Here is a 16,210-nt window from a genome sequence, read left to right on the forward strand (position 1 = left end):
AAGAGACATGAGACTTCTGCTCGCCGGTGGAAAGGCTTGAGCCTGTTGACATGGAATACCTGAGGGGCTACCCCGGAGGCACCCAGGTCAACCAGATAATTGACTTCGCCCATCTTGGAGATTATCCTGAAGGGTCCAGTCCATTTGTCTGCCAACGCTCTAGGCTTGGTAGGCTCCATCACGAGGACTTCCTGTCCCGGAGTCCAATCGACCTGCGAAGCTTTAAGGTCATGCCAATACTTATTCAATTCTTGGCTGGCCTTGAGATTTGCTGTTGCCTGACCCATCATCTGTGTCATCCTCCGTCTGAGGCCTAACACATAGTCCCCCACTTGCTTGGCGGGACCTGGAGGGGTGGCTTCCAAGCCTTCTCGGATCAAGGCGAGGGGCCCCCTCACGGGATGTCCAAAGAGTAACTCAAAGGGGCTGAAACCAACACCCTCTTGAGGTACCTCTCTGTAAGCAAACAGCAGGCATGGCAGGAGGAGATCCCATTTCCTCCGTAGGGGCTCTTCCAAAGCACCTAGCATGCCCTTGAGAGTTTTGTTAAATCTCTCAACCAGACCATTGGTCTGGGGGTGGTAAGAGGTGGAGAACTTGTAGGTTACCCCGCACTCTTTCCACATGGTCTTCATGTAACTTGACATGAAGTTGGATCCTCGGTCGGAGACAACTTCCTTGGGGAATCCAACACGGGTAAAAATGCCCAGGAGAGCCCGGCAACCACCTTGGCAGTAATAGTCCGAAGGGGTATAGCCTCAGGGTACCTGGTGGCATGATCAACCAAGACCAGGATGAACCGATGTCCACCTGAAGTGGTAGGGTCCAGGGGACCGACAATGTCGATGCCCACCCTCTCAAACGGTGTGCCGACCACTGGCAATGGCTGCAGGGGGGCAATGACCCTGCCTCCAGTCTTGCCAGATAACTGACAAGTGGGGCAGGTCCGGCAGTGGGACTCCACTTCCACTCCCATCCGAGGCCAGTAGAAGTGGGCAGAGAGCCTCTGCTTAGTCTTCTTGGTACCAAGATGACCAGCCAAGGGCACCTCATGCGCCAACTGCAGTAGGAAGGGCCTGTAAACCTGGGGTACCACCAACCTCTTGAGGGCACCAGGTTCAGGCTTAGTGGGCTCACTAACAAGGAGCTCACCCTCCCAATAAATCTTGAATGTCCTAGGCACTTCACCTTGTGCCTGGGACAGGGCCTGCGTCCGCAGACCCTCGAGAGAGGGACACTTTCTCTGCCCTTTACAGAAGTCCGCCCGGGAGGGTCCCCCTTCAGCTAACAAGCATTGAAGGTCGGGATGATCCTCCGGGTTGAGAACCTCTCCCACAGGAGAGTCTTCTGTCTCTTCTCCCACAGGAGTTGAGTCCGGGTTTTCCACTGGACCCAGCCCGTCCGGAGCATGGATCCCAATGGGTGCTGTCGGAACAGCAGGAAGAGAAGGTGTTCCTCCCACAGAGGTGGCCTTCTTGGTCTTCCTTCTTCGTGCCTTAGGCCTCGCCTTTGGCTCGGGTACCTGACTCACAGCCAGACCCGGTGTCACCTGTGACCTAGTGACCGCGGCAGCAGTCATGGGAAGACCATCCGAGATCAACCCCAACTCTACTAGATCATTACCTAACAGAATGTTAGCAGGGACATTGTCCTGAACCAGGACAGGAAGCTTTGCTGTCTTGTCTCCAATCATGAGTGTGACTAAGGCTACAGGCGATAATTTGGGAGGCCCACCAGCTAACCTGGTGGTTCTCAGAGGAGCACTTACATAGTCCTCTGGCTTGAGCAGGGTCCTGTCCACCACTGTCATGCTTGCCCCAGTGTCTCTCAAACCAGTAGAAGGCTGGCCATTCAAGAGGACACTTCTCAAAAACCTACGGGTGTTCTGCGGGATAGTCGCCAGTACTTCTGCGTACTGGTCCCAGGCCCCAAGGGACACTAAGGAAATCTCTACTGGAGCACCAAATGTGATTCCGGTAGAGGAGGGGAGGACGGTGGCCTCCACCTCAGACACGGGGTAAGGGTAGGTCAGGCTGACAGCCTGTACTCCAAGTGCCTTACCTTTACACTTGGAGTCACCCCTTCGGTGATCCAGAGCCCCACAATCCCAACAAGTGCTAGGAGTGCGAGGTACGGTACTGGAACCACTGGGAGCCTGCTTTGCAGCAGGTGGACCACTACTCTTATTCCCACCCACAGAGGACTTATCCCCACTAGATTTTTGGTTCTTAGGAGAGGAAGGTTTTGTTTTATTCGACTGTGACTGCTTGGGGGACTCCTCAGCTTTCTGAGAGGCCCCCTTCTCTTTATCCTTGTCCTTCCCACTGGAGTCCTTAGGGGACACCCGGTGGGAGACCCACTTGTCAGCCAACCTAGCCAGCTTAAAGGGGTCCAAAATGTTCTGGTCAGCAACATACTGACGCAGCTCTGGCGAACAGGCTTCAGAAAAATGCTCAAAAAACAACAGGTGGGATAATTCAGCAAAAGTTTTCACCTTGTACCCATCAATCCACCCCATCATGTTCATGTGCGCAGCACTCACCCAGTCAACCCAAGACACATTCTCTCGTTTCTTAAAATCCCTGAACCTTTTAAGATATTGGGTAGGTGTCTTGCCAAATTTGGCAATTAAAGCAGACTTCATACACTCATACTGACCCCTTTCTTCCACACTCAGCTTCAGAATACAGTCATATCCAGTTTGAGGCACTCTGCTTAACAAACACTTAGCCCAATCTCTTTTATCCACATCATGAATTGCACACGCCATTTCAAACGCTTCAATCCATTGGAGGATATCTGAACCCTCCAAAAACACACCAACCAAATCTTTCATAAACTTGGTGGCTGGGGACCTGCCACTCTCAATTGGTTTAGCTGAAGTCTCCACTCGAGCTTTCTCTAACTGGATTCTCTGACATTCAGTGTCCTTATCTTTGAGCGCAAGATCCCTATTCTTGAGTTCCACTTGCTGTGCCAGCTCCTCTTTCTTAAGCTCAGCTTCTATTTCCAACTTGCGATATTCAAAGGCCAATTTCATCCTTAATAACTCAAGTTCCATGGAATTGCTGGGGTTCGGAACAGAGGCAGCAGGAATGGCGGCATTCCCAGAAACAGATTCAGCGACAACCCCAGGGGCAGAGTCCTCACTGGTTGCATCCCCCCCTTCATCAAGAGTTTCACCATCAGTCTGGTAGTCCACCAGGGCAGCTATCAGCTCAGCCCTAGACTTATCCACAAAGTCTAACTCCCTGGCTTCACAAGCACTCTGGAGAGCCTCTAAGCTCATCCGAGTCAATTTACCATTCGCAATGGTCTCCATCGCTTGTAATGGAGTTATTTGGAACACACCTAAACCTTAATTCAATAAAGTGCAGATATTTTGTAAGTGGCACGGTTATACACTGATTCTTAAAACCATAAGCATCCCACCGCTGCCACCAAGCTGTCAGGACGAGGTGGGGGGGTCTGTACTTCCGCTCTCTATATGGCAGAGGAAAGGCACAGAGGACCCCAGCCAAGATTCTCTAATATGGTAACGATGGACGAGCAATCAAGGCCTAGCTTCTCAGGAGGTGATGCAGGCTGGTTCTTAAGTACAGTGTATCCCCAAGCCCCCACAAAGGAATGTCCACACACTGTATTACTGAAAACACAGTCTTTATATAATTAATATTCAAAGGTTATGTACACTTATCACAATAATGCACTTTGTGCTCCGGAAAATCAACAATGGTAAATATCTACAATTCTAAAGTGGTACCACTAATATTCGATTAGAGTGCATCAACAAGGCTGTGAAAATGCCACACGGATCAATAGCAATGAAACCAGCAATAGAGAGAAGAGAGAAAGCAGACGGATGAAACAATAGGCAGACGACTGGTCCTTGCTACTGGACACAGCTCTGAGTGGAGATCCCCCCACCTGGGCAACCTGTAAAATAACGATATATAAAACAAGCCCAGTCCATATATTGTTCAAGAGTCTCGTTCTCTCCTACAATGTTTTACCCCCCCAATGTACCTGGTGGAGTAGAGTTCGTCGGCGAGGCGTCGACCGATCCTTCTGGAGTGACTCCCTTTAAGGCAGGAGCCACGGATCGTCGAGAGGCGTCGCGGACTCGGGGTTCGGTGTCGGGGAATCGGCGGCCCTTCTTGAAGGTCGCCCCTTTCAAGCGGGAGACACGGGGCGCCGAACGTCCGACCGTGAACCGGGTAGAACGACGTCGATGAGGCAGCAGGCTTTGATCCGAGCGGTGCTCGTCGACGACAGAGCGTTGGCGTCCTGCACGGAAGAGGCGTGCGGGGCACCTCGGTGACGATAGTTCTGGACCGCAAAGAGATGAAGAAGAACTGTGGCCCAGCAAGGGCGTCGAGTCGTCGGCGTCTCTGCGGTCTTTGGGTGGCGGGAAACCCACCGGTGGATACTCCTCGGCGCGTCGACGGTCATGCCTTCTCCCACAGGAGACGGCACGGCGATGCAGACGAGAGCGTCCGTTGATCAAGTTAAAGTTCTTAGGCAAACGGGAGCACGGCGGCTCCGGTCGGCGACGGCGGTCGTCGACAGTGGCGGACAACAGTCCGGGCGCTTCGCTTTGGGATTCCTCAGCGGTCCCCGTATCGGGTCGGCAGCCTGTCGTAGGTCTGTCTACCAGGGAGCGTTGGCAAAGGTCAGCTGTGCACGATGGTCCCTCGTAGCTCGGGAAGAGGGCGCCTTACCAGGTCCTCTCTGGGTCAGTCCTTGGAGACACCGCAGCCTTTAGATCGTGAAGGAGGGGCACGGCAATCCTTCTCTTCCAGCAGGGCCTCAAGGTCAAGCGTCAGTTACTCCAGTTACTCGTCGTAGTGGACTTCAGCTTCTGAACAATTTCCAGTGGTGAGAGGTCCCCAGATATACTATTCGGTCTCTCATCCACACTGCTGGCACACACTCAGCAGCCAATCGTACAGAAGGGCATTCATGCAGTCGGTCAGCCAATCAGGCACGCAGGGCATTCAGGCCACTCTTCTCTCGCTCAGACACTCACAACAAGGAATGTGGATTGAGACAAGTACTCAGCCATTCAACTCTACACACTGCATTCAGTCCAGTTTCGGGCAGGGCTGTCTCAGTCTTTGTCTCTCATGGCAGAAACCAGACAGCCACAACACGGAGTGCATATTGGTCACACTCCCCATTCACCCAGGTCCCACCCACAGGAGGTACCCACAACATACAGTCAGCGGGAAGGCTCCAGTAAGTCTAGCTGGGCCTTCACAACAACACCATATACGGAACTTCCACCCAACAGCCAGTCAGGGGGAAGGGACAGAGTCAGGGCTTCCCAGGACTTTGGGAAAACAAGGTATCAGGGGATAGAAAGTAAGAGGCCACCGGGGCCATCTTGTTTCCTATCAGGAATCAACTGATTCCAATGGCAGGGCCGGGGTACCCAAAAATGGCGGATACCCAGCGCACCTGTCAAATTCAGCATGTAGCTGCCACCAGCCCATACCCTACTCTGTGGGCCACCCACGGGTGCCCAAAAACATACACTAGGGGCTCAGGGTTGTACCCCTACCCATGGGTGCCATAAGGGTATCCCATGGGTCTGTTCACCAAACCAAAAGAGAGAGCGGCACCGCCAGGAGTCCCGCATGGACTTCTGCGCGGAAAACACGACAGAACACACGATAAGAACAGAAAAAGGACAAGGATACAGAGGCCCTGTCCCTCCGATGCATTTCCAGCATCACAGAAGACCCGCATGGTCCTATTGTCCAGGAAGGATTGGATCCATGAAATTGCGGAGTGGGAGAAGTGTGCTGCCGATGACAGATGGTTGCACAGGATTTTGTGATCAACCAGATCAAAGGCAGCGGATAGGTCAAGAAGAAAAAGGATGCCAGCTTTACCTTTGTCTTTGAGGTCGTCTATCTGGCACTTGAGATCGACCAGGGCCGTTTCTGTCCCGTGTTGTGGACGAAAGCCGGACTGGCGAATTCCTAGTAGATGGTTTGTCTCAAGGTAATCCTGGATTTGTAGATAGGCCACTATGGGCTTCTCTCTCACTACTCCCTGCCTGGCTCATATCTTGACGACCTGTCAAGTGTCCAAGGTTGACTAGCAAGGAACCAACCTATCAAAACCCTTAATATCATGCCGCCCAGCAAGTATTATGCCAACAAATTATTTGTTGTACAGATGATACATTTCTACCACTATCAATATTGTAGTGGTTCCAGGTGAAGCCATCAGATATTTGTAACCCAATGAAATGTCAAACCCTTATAGAACCTATATGTAGACACAGCCACTAACCAATCCACATAGGCTTGGTAACTGAGATTGTGTTATGACATAATTGATGATGCGTTTTGAGTACTCAAGTAATTGTTTTCTATTAACATGTCGAGAGACACACGATTTGGATGCGTATATGCTGTCCCGGCTTTGTTTGAACGATAATAAAGCTGGATTTTACCTCAAACTTTGTCTACTCCATCTGTTAAACGGGATATCATATTGTGCCTCCTTTATTGTATATATTGGCCTAAGCTCAGTCGCTCTGCGAAGAAAACCGCGTTGCAAAGTTCCGATTTTAGATCGACTCTGTCACCATTTTAGGTCCATACGCCATTTTGATTTCCATTTCAAAGTAACTCTGTGTTCTAAAATGGTGGACAGTGTTTCCCGCTTGTAACTAAGCTGTCCTGCACTTCGTACGTTAGTTAATGTGTAAATTGTCCGTTGGTCCGAATGTTTGGGTTGAGTAAAGAGACCTTGTCCCATGCCTGACTTGTAGACAGAGGATTGTCTGCGCCAATGAGTCTGATCCACAGACATACCTCGACCACAATGTAGAACAAATACTGAACATGGACACTGGCTGAACTGCATTGTAAAGGATAGGTGTTAAGGTTTATTGTTAAATCCGAAAATACACTGTTGCCATTGTGATTTGTTTGTATGTGAATTGAGGATGATCCATGTGCATATTGTCGGACAAGCCAGAAGTGAACTCGGCACGAACTCTAGACCATGGATTATTAAATTGCAGAGGGGCTGGACATTATGATTGCAAATGTATACAATGCCCAACTGTTTAAACGTCCAGTACCTCTCACGTCTCACACCGAAAGGGCTGGTATTCGCTGTGATGTACTGAGGGCCAGACGTTTTAGGGTACAGTTTTAGAATAAAGATCTGTGAATCTTTATAAGCCCGTGTTTGGTGTATTTCCTTTTGGCGTACTCAGCCTCGATATTTCCTTTTGCTTTTACAGATGGCGCCCGAATAGGGACCCTCAAGATTGATGCCATCTCGTTGAAGGTTGACGCGGCTATCGGACCGGGATCAGACAATGAAAAAGGGGGCCCCTTTTTTGGATGAGACGCGATACCTCAGCAGTACTGCACGACCCGATCCCTGGATGGTGAGCACGCGGTCCGAGATGGCATCTTGACGAGGGTCCATATATCGTGGCGGGCAGATTTGCTGAAATCACCAACCACGTGGGTCCTTTGATAGTTCGTTGAAATCCGATCGGGCCTCCTTAGAATTTTGATCAGGTGAGTCGTGACCCAATTCTTAAGTATCCTGATAATTTGTTTTGGCGCATTGCACTCGCAAGTACAATTATTGACCAGGTAACAACAGTATTCTGATATTCCTGGGAAATTGTCTGCCTGATTCAGGGCGTTATTCCGCAGTGACAGACAATCTTTGGAATTTGGCTGACTGGCGCCAATAGAGGGGTCGCCGGCTTGTACTATGTATTGTAAGCACGGCATTGGTAGTATAGTGTTTAATGATATTTGGCACAGACAAACTATACATGTTTCCGAAATTCAGTGGCCAATCAATGGTAGTTTTAAAATTCCTCGCATAGAATACTTAGAATCTATATTATTAAAGAAAAAGGCTAGACCTGCAGCATTTGATGTGTTACAGAATTGGAAGAAAGAAGCTTTGCAGCAACTTAAGAGTAGAGAAAAACATGCACGCCATCATATGACAAACGCCGAAAAAGCGTTGTTATATGATCAAAATAAACAGTCTGAGTCAGTTAGGAGTATGGATAGGGCATTTTCACTTGGTATCCAGAACATGTATCCTTCTAAAGACTTTCATGTATCTGATGAGCTGATTGACAAACTTCTAAATGAATGAAGGCCTGGTGCCACTGCGCCACCTCCGTATGTTCCTCTTCCTGCTCTTTTGCCTCTTCCTGCTGTTATTCCTCCTCCCGTAGCTCCTCCTGCTCCTCCTATTGCTCCTCTTGTTGCTCCTCTTCCTCCGGCTGTTGTTCCTCCTATTGTTGTTGCTCCTCCATCTGCTCCTCCGCCTTTGTCTGCTGGTACGGGTTTGGTGGGTTTGCCTGCTGCACCAGTGACAGTACCTTTATTGCCGAATGTACAAAATGTGCCTACTCTTCCTCCTCCAAGTGGTTCCACACCGCTTATAGTTGATCGGGGAGCGGGATCGAGGGTTGTAACCCGTAATACTGTGTCTCCAGAGAGAAAGCATGAATTGGCTGCATGGGCTAGACACTGCATGGAGAGGGGTGAACAATCTGATGTTTTTGCCACACTCTCTAACTTAGACAATTTTACTGAAAAAAAGTTTTTATTGAAGGGTTGGGAATTCATTTACGTATAATGTGGAACAGATTAAATGATATAGATCTCCCACAAGGGTTGAGGGATCTGAATATTTTAGCATATTCAAGAGATACTGCGGAGAAAGTACATGAGCATGTCGAGAGGGTTTTTGAGTATAGAAGGGAGTTGGAAAGGTTGTGGAATGAAGATATTGATGGTGATAGTTTGGATGCTATGTTAGTACAGAAACGGTTCCTTCCTTGTTGTAAATCGATAAATGAGGAAACACGAATTTGTACAAAAGATGCGATTAGGTGGATTTCAGACATGTCGATAGAAGTATATTACACGTATAGTCAGTATACGCCAGAAATGCAGAGGAAAGTGATACAGGTAATGGTAGAATACCTGCAGGATGAATGTATAAAAATGTGTTGTCCCGCAGAATTATTGAATATTTATAAGAGAGATTTTTTGTTTGACACTTCTTCAGCTGCTTTAGCGCTCGATTTAGCTCTGTTGCTCTGTAAGCGTTCTGAGTTGCCTACTTCTCAGATGCCTATGAGAGAGGTTCCCCCGACATTTGTCCCAAAAGTTGAGTTCCCTGCTAATGTTGCAGCAGGTACACCTGCACAGGATATCCCTGCACATTATGTGTCGCAGTTTGTTCACGTCCCATTCTCGAGACAGGAAGTGAACACCATTAAACAATCTATTCCCGATATTAGGAAGAATCCAACAGGGTTCTACAAAAAGATAGAGTGTCTTGCAATCATCAGTATTTACCTTGAGCGATATTGATTTGCTATTTCCCATGCTCCTACCTGTTGATCTATGGAAACTGATTAGAACTGTAGATGATGTACCAGGGTTAGGAGATACATGGGATAATATGGTTAGATAGAGAAAGGCCAACTGGCGAGTGACCACCACAGGTAATATTGACTTTGCCCGATAGAATAGTTACGAGGTTAAAAGCTATAATTCCTGAAAGAAGGATCATTTGGGACAAACTTACTGCTTGTGTCCAAGGGAAATCTGAGGGTGCTACCGAGTTCTTTAATCGGTTCGAACAAGTATTTTCAGATTTCAGTGGACAATATTTGAGCACAGAGTCTGGGAAACGACTATTTGTGGACAAATTTGTGCGTGGATTGCTGCCTGACATCCAGTCGCAAATGATGTCTTCAGAGGGCGCTTGGCAAGCTAAGTCTCAGTCAGAATTATTGCATATGGCTCAATACTATGAGAATTGTGTCAACAATGAAAAAGAAAGAGTTGAAAAGAGAAAAGGCGACTTAAAAACAAATGTCCTATTACAGAAAATTGTTAGAGGCCCTAGAGGGGGTAATTCACAGTTTAGGGGTCAGTATGCTCCACAGGGAAATGCGCCATTGGGTCCTGTAAACATAAACCAGTTGGCTTATTGCAGACAAGAGGGTCATTGGGGTGCACAATGCCCGATCCTCCAGCAGAAGTCGAATAACGCATTTGGAAACATGGGTAGATGATCCAGAGGCCTCCCTGGGGCAGGGGCTCCTGGTAGAAGTCCGTTTTCGCAAGACTCACAACAACCTTTTTCGCATGATAATCAGGCACCGAGTGTGGATAAAAGAAACATTTTTGGTCATCCTTCTGCTGCTTACCTCTCTGAAGAACTTCCTTTTGACAACATTCTGTTTCGTTAGGATTGCCCGAAGCAGGGTTTGGAGCCGACACCTATTCCCGTTAATCAGAAAGGTCCCTACATTCAGATGATAGTGGGAAATAGGAAACATCTATTTTTGATAGATACAGGGGCACAGAAGTGTTCCATCAACCATTCACGGGTTCCAAACATTCCACTGTCAGGGCAAACCAATATTTCTGTAGGGTTTTCTGGCACACCAGTAGTCTGTCTGGTTTCTTCGCCGGTACCGATTACCTTGGGTCCATTTTCGGACCACTGTCCATTCCTTTTGACTACGACTTGTGGAGAGAATTTGTTGGGGTTGAATCTGTTGAAGGAATTAAATGCATAATTCATTGTTCTTCTGATGGAGTGCGTTTGATGATTTCACCACAGCAACTTTCTGTCTCTCAGTTCTTGACCAGACCTTTGCCGCCGGAATTCAGTGATGTTCCGAAGTGTTTGTGGGCAATTGATGATAATGATGTCGGTGTATTACAAATTGAACCTGTTAAGATTGTTTTGAAACATGGAGTAAAGTTGCCACGTATTCCCCAGTATAAGATTTTGGTTGATGGTGAGCAAGCTTTTAAACGTGCAGTCTCCGATTTTGTGCATCATGGGGTAATTGAGGAAATTGCAGGTAGTTTGTGCAATAGTCTGATTTTACCCGTGTACAAAAAAGGCGATAATGCAATTCCTTTTCGTTTCATTATTGATCTACGTGCCATCAATAAGATTGTTGATCCACAATTTCCCATTGTGCCTGATGTGACGACAATATTGACTATGATTCCGGCTTCAGCTATTCAATGTAGTGTTGTGGACCTTAAGAACACCTTCTATTCCTATACACAAAGATAGTAGATACTTGTTCGCGTTCACCTTAGGGGGATGCTCATTTACCTTCACCCGTGCACCGCAAGGTTACACGGAGAGTCCTAGCATCTACAGTAGGACTTTGAAAGACCAGCTCGACACACTTGAGTTGCCTACCACTTGTACACTGCTTCAGTATGTAGACGATCTACTCTTAGCTGCTGACTCAGAGAGCGCCTGTAAGGAGGGCACTGTGTTGGTGCTTATTCGTCTAGCACGACATGGACACAAAGCTTCACTTAAAAAGTTTCAGTATTCTCGACAGGAGGTCGCCTATTTAGGCTATCTCCTGTCAAAGGAGGGAAGAAGGTTGACGCCTGTGCGGATAAAAATCATTTCTAGCATGTCTGTCCCAAATACACAGAAGGAAGTCAGAGCCTTGATAGGAATGGCTTCTTACTGTAGGCAGTGGATCCCTAATTTTTCGTTAACGATTAAACCAATGTTGGCTTTGACAAAGAAGGGCATTTCTTCGCCATTGCCGTGGAATTTTGAACACCAGCAAGCATATGATTTGCTCAAGACTGCACTGTGCTTGGCACCAGTTTTGGGCAAACCAAATTATGAAAAGGCCTGTGTGTGGTATGTGCATGAACGTGATGGATGTGCTTTGGCTGTATTAACGCAGGAACATGGAGGGAAGAATAGGCCGTGCGGCTACTTTTCTTCCGCCCTTGATCCTGTTGCATGCGCTTTGCCAAGATGTTTGAGAGCTGTCACAGCTGCTGCTGCATCCGTGAAACAGAGTGAGGGAATGGTCCTAGGCCATGTTTTAACCCTGATGGTACCTCACTCTGTAGATGTTCTATTAAACAGAACACAAACGCAACACCTCACCTCCGCATGTATAACGAGATACGAATTGATCTTGTTTGCACCGCACATCAAAATAAAGAGGTGTTGTGCTCTTAATCCGGCTGAACTTTTACCTTTCCCGCAAGGAACTGCTTGCAGTGACGAAGAGTCACATGACTGCCTTTATACCACAGAGCAAGAGACAAAAGGCAGAGTCGATCTAAAAGATACTCTTTTGAACAATCCACAAGGGGAGCTGTTTTGTGATGGCTCCTGTTTCACACTTCCGGATGGTACATCCACGGCTGCTTATGCAATCACCACATCGAGCATGGTTGTGGAGACCAAAAGAATCACACATAACTCTGCGCAGGCCGCAGAGATTATAGCATTAACCCGAGCTTGTGAACTTTCCGAAGGGCTTACAGTAAATATATATACTGACAGTCAGTATGCTTTTGCGGTGGTTCACAACTTTGGTGGTCTTTGGCAGAAAGAGGTTTCTTGACCTCACATGGCACTAAAATCCAATACGGCTCCTTGATAGTACGGTTACTCTCAGCACTTGCACTCCCTACTCAGTTAGCAATTATGAAATGTGCAGCGCATCAGAAGATTATAGATAATGTGGGAAAAGGGAACACTTTTGCTGACCAGATAGCCAAACAGACTGCTACTGATCTCTCTTCAGAAATGTATACTTCAAGGGAAGCCACAAATGCCTGTACTTTGGATGAGGGTATCGAATTTGTGAAAGACATTCAAGCTGATGCCACTTTAGAGGAATCTAAGAAATGGGCTGGGGGACTGGCAAAAGTGGATAATGACGGGTGTTCTGTGGACAAGGTAGAAGGGAAGTGGTTACTGCCAGATGCATATATTACAATGATGGTCACTATGGCTCATGGTCCCACTCATATTTGTGCGCGAAAGGTTACCAAAATGTTGCAAAATGTGTGGGTGAATGATAAAATCTCCAAGGTAGCCGAGCGCTTTGTCCAAAGCTGTATGATTTGCTTGCAGTATAATGTGGGAAAGGGCACATTGACTCCTAGGGGTAGCTTTGGTCCACCTTCTGTCCCCTTCGAGGTGATACATTTTGACTTTATTGAAATGGAGCGTTGCAACAACTACAAATACGTGCTAGTGGTTGTCTGTGCTTTTAGTAAATGGGTTTAAGTCTTTCCTGTCAAAGATGCCACAGCTATGACAACGGCGAAGACCATGCTGAAGGAATATTTTCCTAGGTTTGGTTTGCCAAGAGTCATCTGATCTGGTCGGACAATAGTCCACATTTTATCGCTGCTGTAATTCTGCAGATATGCGCGGGATTACAGATCGATTAACGGTTCCATTCGGCTAGACACGCTCAGAGAGCTAGTTTAGTAGAAAGACACAATGGCATCATCAAGAACAAGCTCGCCAAGGTGTGTGCCGGTACCAAACTAAAATGGTCGGACGCCTTACCGATCGTGTTATTGTCTATGAGAACGACCCCTCAAACTAAGACTGGGCTCTCTCCATTTGAGGTGGTCCTGGGTAGGCCAGCTAACATTTGGAACCTGCCTAAGCCCCGCTCACTACATGATATTGAACATGTACTTCTTTCTGATTACTGTGGACAGTTAACTAAAAATCAATATTTGATTTACCAACAGGTGCGAGAAGCTCTACCTGTTAGGTATGAGGGCGCATGCCACAACATACGGCCAGGGAGCTGGGTCTTGATTAAAGCATTTTAAAGATCATCTTGCCTCGCACCCCGTTGGCGGGGCCCACACCAAGTTCTCCTGGTCACACAGACCGCTGTGCGAGTGAAGGGCCTGAAGCGCTGGATACACACGTCCCACATCAGGAGGATTCCCTTCCTTTTGCCACATGATACAGAAGACACAGAAACCCTTACCAGTACCGTAACCAACGATCATGAAGCATCAAACAGTATTGAGAGTGTGTCGGAGATTCTCCCTGAGTCCGTGGGGCCTGGGGAAACAGCTGCTTCATCTCCACACTCTCCAACAGATCCTTTTGCACCAGTATCAAATTCTGTGTTAAATCCTGCTTTGAATTCACTGCTTCCATCAGGAAGTAACGACACGTTGTTTGCAGATCCCTCAGTACCAGGGATCACAAGGTACGATCTGCGTCCGAGGAGTTAGACTTACTGCACGGTTTGGCTGTGCCATCAGGAAAAAAAAAACATTTGTACGTAAGGGGATTCTGTTGGCTAGGGTTCGGGAAAGGACTAAAAAAACGCTCGATCTGGAGATCGCCAGCAAATTAACTTTGGTGAATTCGAACAATGCCTGCAACCGCTCCCAGTTGTACGGAACAGATAAGAGACTGTGTGACCGACTGTAATAATGAACAATCGAATGTGTGGGACCCAAAAACGTATTGTTGTCTTTTGATCATGTTAACTGGTTTCACAATTGTCATTGTTTTAGGATTTTGGTATTTGGAAGAAGTACATCCGCTTGAAATTCTGTTACCCACTGAAAATGTACCCACTGTTTCTACACCTTTCGTGCATCTGCACACTCTATCTCCTAGAGACTCTCAGCACAGACAGTGTTACCATAACAATACTCTATTACTGATCATGAATGCCACACATGCCATTTTTAACAAGTCCAATTGCTGGGTCTGCTCGTATTTACCGCAACATGGGGATAAGGGGCTGGGTTGGTATATTCACCCTTTACCTTTAACTACTGCATGCTATGCTTCTTTAAGGGCACTATTCTTTGGCAGATGGAACGATAGCATCTCGGGGAACTTTGATGGAACTAACTTGAATGACTTTCAGAAACGTGTTCTAACGTCCCTGGGATGCTCACTCTTTGCGATTAGGAGCAAGCCTAATGTTGCTTCTATTAGGCCTTCTGATAGACTGTCCCATCCTTTTCAATCTCTGATCTCTTTCAAGATGGCTCTTATAGGCAATAGGGATGCCACGCCACCTTCTTATACTGTTAACCACAGCCCTGATTCAGTTTCTTTCTGCATACAGAGGAATGGTGCTCAGTCAATGAATGATTTCAAGGAGTGTTGCAATGTTGCGAACTTGACTAGTGAGGACAGAGCTTTGTATGTAGGCAAACCTGTCTACTTTGTTTGCGGTGATGTTCCATGGTTACCCTGGGATTGGTAGGGAACTTGTTATTTAGGGATTCTGTTACCCGGGGTATTCATTGCTAGCATTGTAGAAATTTCAAAAACTCGTTCTAGCCGGGACGAGAATGGTGATACTTCAGCACAAGTTCTGGGTGACGTAGCTAAATCCTTCGTACCATTTTTGGGGCAAATATTGAACTCAGAGGATATCAGAAGACTAGCGAGAGTACTGGGGAGGACCATCAACCGGACCACTGACATACTCTACAACATGACTTTAGAACAAAAAGCAATAAGGTTAGTAGCACTTCAGAACCGGATGGCATTAGACGTCATCCTGGCTGAGCGTGGTGGGTTATGTAAATTAGTATGGTCCGCTTGCTGCGTATTCGTGCCAGATTCCTCCCCAACGATTTTTAAGGCAATACAAAATCTGCACGTCCTTAGTTCAGAAATGCATGTTCTCGAGGGGAACTGGGATCTTAGCAGTTGGTTCTGGGACTTCTTGCGATCTTGGGGATGGAAACTACTTTCGGTCTTGCTGATTATTTTAGGTATTCTGTTGTTTTTCTGTTGTTGTATACAATGTCTTCCTGGTATATGTTCGATGATAGGATGTTGTGCACAAGCGATGGGTACATTAGGGCACAAGGTATACGCCCCAGAGAAAATGTCTAATGAATTTGTGCTGAAAGAAATCTCAGTATCTGACCTCATGGCGATTGATATCTCCGATAGTGATTCAGGATGTATGGACATTGAGACGTGGAGTTACTCGTAAAGTGACTAGAAGTAGTTTATGCTTGGCTTAGGCCAAAAGGAGGGTTTGTTAAACGGGATATCATATTGTGCCTCCTTTATTGTATATATTGGCCTAAGCCCAGTCGCTCTGCGAAGAAAACCGCATTGCAAAGTTCCGATTTTAGATCGACTTCGTCCCCATTTTAGATCCATCCGCCATTTTGATTTCCATTTCAAAGTAACTCTGTGTTCCAAAATGGTGGACAGTGTTTCCCGCTTGTAACTAAGCCGTCCTGCACTTCGTACGTTAGTTAAAGTGTAAATTGTCAGTTGGCCGAATGTTTGGGTTGAGTAAAGAGACCTTGTCCCATGCCTGACTTGTAGACAGAGGATTGTCTGCGCCAATGAGTCTGATCCACAGACA

The sequence above is a fragment of the Ambystoma mexicanum genome, chromosome 2p (genome assembly GCF_040938575.1).
Source record: "Ambystoma mexicanum isolate Mex_15411 chromosome 2p, UKY_AmexF1_1, whole genome shotgun sequence".
NCBI lineage: Eukaryota > Metazoa > Chordata > Amphibia > Caudata > Ambystomatidae > Ambystoma > Ambystoma mexicanum.